The sequence below is a fragment of the Oryctolagus cuniculus genome, chromosome 8 (genome assembly GCF_964237555.1).
Source record: "Oryctolagus cuniculus chromosome 8, mOryCun1.1, whole genome shotgun sequence".
In the NCBI taxonomy this organism is placed as follows: Eukaryota; Metazoa; Chordata; class Mammalia; order Lagomorpha; family Leporidae; genus Oryctolagus; species Oryctolagus cuniculus.
In genome coordinates this window covers 5,046,436-5,050,727 of record NC_091439.1, presented here as the reverse complement: position 1 = coordinate 5,050,727, position 4,292 = coordinate 5,046,436, and the positions used below count along the sequence as shown (strand labels likewise).

The following is a 4,292-nucleotide window of genomic DNA, read 5'->3' as shown; positions in this document are numbered from 1 at the left end:
CTTGGACAGAAAAACACTGATGTCTATTTGTTAATAAATTAACAAATAAACACAGATACACGAAACAGTGATAAAGCACACACACATTAGGGAAAAGCTGCTGATTTCTGATTTACCAAAGTTTTTTGAAAACAGGCTGTTTCCACCCCAAAGAGAACAAAGACCTCAGCCATGAACCCGGGGCTTCTGAAAGGGTCTGGAAGCCATGGAAGCTGAGGAGTGAGAGGAGCACTGGAACCAGAGCTGCGGCGCTGCTGACACACACCAGGCACAGGGTCAGTGCCCGGGGCAGGACATAGTGCCCTGCACAGTGCCTGTCAGTCCAGGAAAGCCCTGCACCAGGCTACATTTAAACTCAGCACTCATGAAACGTTCACCAAAGTCGACCTATACTGAACCCAGGGTAAGCCTCAAATTCCAAAAGAGGTGAAGGAAGAGAAGCTCCTCTCAGCCCACAACACAGCAGAACCCAGAGCCAAGAAAAACAGGGTGCGGCTGGCGTTGGGGCACAGCAGGTAAAGCTGCAACCTGCAGTGCCGGTATCCCATGGGCACCAGTTCCAGTTCTGGCTGCTCCACTTCCCATCCAGCTCTCTGCTACAGCCTGGAAAAGCAGTGGAAGATGGCCCAAGCCCTTGGACCCCCGCACCCATGTGGGAGACCTGGAGGAAGCTCCTGGCTCCTGGCTTTGGCCTGACCCAGCCCTGGCTGTTGTACTCATGTAGGGAGTAAACCAGCAGATGGGACATCCCCTTCACCCTGTAATCCTTTCAAAATAAGTAAATAAATCTTGAAAAAAAAAAAAAAAAGCACAATAATAAAAGTGTGACAAAGCCATTTGGCCCCCACACTCCCACCACAGGGTTCCTGAACTCACTCCCGATCCTGGTAAGGGCCAACAGTGAACCTCAGAGCCAGTCCACAGAGCACCTGGAAGGTGAGGGAGATGCCGACCTGAAGCAAAAGTCTACTCACAGTTAATGCCAGGCTCAAAGTCCCGAGAACAAAAGTGGTGAGATACGCGCCAGCTGGCTATGCCTCAGGGGAGGGGCCGCTCACAGCTGCTGTGCCTGAGCTGCAGCAGAGACCCTAAGAGCTCCGGATCCTGGCTCTGGCCCAGCCCAGCCCCAGCAGTTTGGGAGTGAACCACCAGATGGAAGATCTGTCACTATATCTCTCAAATAAATAAATACAATCTTGGAGGACAGCGCTGTGGAGTAGTGGGTAAAGCTTCCACCTGAAGTGCCGGCATCCCATATGGGCACTGGTTCAAGTCCCAGCTGCTCCACTTCTGATCCAGCTCTCTGCTATGACCTGGGAAAGCAGTAGAAGATGGCCCAGGTCCTTGGGCCCCTGCACTTACATCGGAGACCTGGAGGAAGCTCCTGACTCCTGGCTCCTGATCTTCCCAGCTCCGGCTGTTGCAGCCATCTGGGGAGTGAACTGGTGCATAGAAGAGCTCTCTCTCTCTCTCTCTCGCTCTCGCGCTCTCACTCTCGCTCTCTCTCTCTCTGCCTCTCCTTCTCTCTGTGTAACTGTGACTTTCAAATAAATAGATAAATAAATCTTTAAAAAATAATATAAAATAAAGCCTTAAAAAAGAATCAAAGAGAAGCTGTAATGAAGAAACTGTTTCAGTGATGTGATGGATGCCACACACAGGGAACCAGCAAATTGGCTAAGGCACCTTGTGGTGGCACTTGTGGTGGCAGGCGTAGCACAGGGGCAAGACCACAGATGGAAAGCTTGCTGCACAGAGGTGACAGATGCTGACCCTAGGACGGATAAGAAGGCCTGGAGGTCACGACCCTGGAGTCCTGGGATGCAGCCCAAGGCACATAGGGAGAGAGTGCTGTGCCAGGGCACAGCGGGAAGAGGGATGGGAAAGTTGGCCCCGACTCAGGGCCCAGGGTATAGCACGTAGGCAACCCAAGCAGCAGCCCAACACACGGCCCCACGACGTCACCCCAAAGCTACTGGAGTTAATACGGGAGAGGCAAATCCAATACACAAAAATCAACTGTATTCCTACATACTGAGACCTGAAATATCCTTTACCACCGCATTAAAAACAGTCCAGACCTGCACACTGACCTACATCAGTGCTGAGCGCCCCGAGGAAGCGGCACTGATGAGCCCTGTGTGCACACCCAGAGCACAGAGCAGTTAGAGGGCCGGGAATACAGGAAGTGGGGCTGACAGTGTCGCCCCCAGGCCGGAGCAAAGAGAGGCAGTTCTGCAACGGAGATCCCCCATCACAGGCGCCAGTCATCCTGGACAGAGGTGCTGGGCCCACACTGGAACACCAGGCTGCAGCTCAGCCACTCCCTCACCCCCACAGAGGAACCCCAGATCAGAGAGAGAGAGAGAGGTGACCCAGAGGCGCCCCCACACAGGCCCCACGACTTCCTGACACAGGTTGGGTTAGACACAGGAACAACCAGGCATGCCAGGCACCCAACGAACCCCAACCCAAGCCCCACACTCTCAACACGAGTCCAGGGGCTGGCGTGCTGGTTACCCCCCCCCCCCCCGCGCACCACCAGAATCCCCCACGGAGTCCCAGCTGCACCCTCACCCAGGTGGGAGACCAGGGTGCAACTCCCAGCTCTAGCCTGGCGCAGCCCCGGCTGCCCCGGGCACCTGGGGAGAGACCCAGCGAACAGAACCTCCCTCTCTTCCTCTCTCTCTCTCTGCAGTTCTACCTTCCAAACAAGTAAGAATAAGTAAGTATTACATTTCAACTGAGAGAGACCATTTGAACAGTTCCACGGCAACGTGACCACAGAGCCCAAGCGTGCCGCCCCACAGCCTGCACACTGGCACTCTCCTAGGTTATGGGAAGGCACGGGCAGGTGTGTAGACAGTCACCCGCCACCCCACCGCCAGCCTGAACCGACAAGTTTTTCAGGAACTTCAAGCTCTGAGGCCCAGATAGGTCACTCTCAGGAGGGCCAGGGGCAGGTGGCATTGGGCAGCACCCCCACCTCTGAGGGGTTCCGGGCTCTGCACCCACGCCTCCAGCCAGCTGCGGGTATTGGGTGTCTGAGGCGGCTTCCGGGCCATGAGCTCACCCACAGGTGCTCGTGGGCTCACCTACCCCACAACTGAGCCCCGGGAGCACAGCGCGCATACACAGGAAACCAAGTGACAAGGGGCGCACACACAGCGAAAGTGGAACCCTGGCGTCTCAAGGCTGCGGGGGCCCTGCAGCCAACACTGCGCGTCACAGTCCAGTGCCACCGCCGAGGACACGGGGCCTGCTTCATCTCCTCCATTGGGAGCGGCGGGAGCCCTGCAAACCCAGCAGGGCACGGAGAGGGCCTGGACGGGGAGCAGCGAGAACCCCGCTCCGGGTGCCATCGCGAGCGGCAGGACCTGCTGCGCCCACCGGATTGCGGAGCCGCCTAGGACGCGGGCGGAGTGCGGGGAGCCCGGGCCAGAGCTGCGCGGAGCGGAGCGGCAGGGTCCCCGGGGCTGCGGCCTAGGCGCCCAGGACAGGAGCGACCTGGGGTCCGGGGACGCCCCTTCGGGAGCCGACCACGCTCCACCTCGCGCCGGGCCAGACCAGAGCGACACCTCGCTCGGGGCCGCGCCGTGCGCCCCGCCGCGTCCCACTCCGGGACCCCGCGGCCGCCTCAGGGCCCGCCCCCTGTCCCCAGTTCCGGCCCTGCCCGGCGCCAACTCCGGCTCCCGCGCCCTCGGGCGCTCACCGCTCACCGCTCACCGCTCACCGCTCACCGCCGGCGCCGTCCCCAGGCTCGGCCGCCGCTACCTGGCCCTCCTCCTTCCGGCCGCCTTCCGCCGGCCGCCCCAAGGCCGCCCGGACCTAACGCCGGCGCCGGCGCCGGCGCCGCCGCCGCGGAGCAGCTCTGCGCCGCGACCGCCGAGTGCGCGGGCACGCCCGCCACGCATGCGCGCCCCCCACGCATGCGCCCTGCCGCGCCGCCGCGCACGTGGGGCCGCCGCCGTGGTGGACGAGCGCGGGAGCGGCAGAGGAGCAGGGGCGATGGCCGGCGGGCGGGCGCGGGGGCGGGGGCAGGCAGGGCCAGGGGATGCGGGGCCATACTCTGCGCGTGCGAAGTGAGCCTCCTGCCGCCCAACGCGTTGAGGAGCCGGCCCCGCTGGCCGGCAGACCGTTATCCCAGGGTAAGGTCCGGGTCATGTGGGCCGGTGCCGGCGAGCAGGTGCGGGTGCGGTGCGCGCCCGCCGGTCCCTGGCTCTCTGAGGCTGGCGGGTCTGTGTGGCTGCAACTGGCCGCGCCTGCCCTGGGCCTGGGGCTTCTCTGGGATG

At 61.1% G+C, this 4,292-nt stretch overlaps 1 protein-coding gene across 23 annotated transcripts in view; it reads right to left on the bottom strand.

Moving 5' to 3' along the window:
* LOC103345692 (NAD kinase) overlaps positions 1–3,898 on the bottom strand; it is a 79,996-nt gene extending 76,098 nt beyond the window's left edge. For 16 of the 23 annotated variants that reach the window (XR_011378172.1, XR_011378177.1, XR_011378173.1 and 13 more), the window contains exon 1: positions 3,734–3,898. The gene's annotated coding sequence lies outside the window, so the exon portion shown is untranslated. Of the gene's footprint in view, positions 1–3,712 lie in introns of all 23 variants that reach the window. The other 7 variants (XR_011378178.1, XR_011378183.1, XR_011378176.1 and 4 more) reach the window with 5 other exon arrangements.
* Positions 3,899–4,292: the final 394 nt, after the last annotated feature.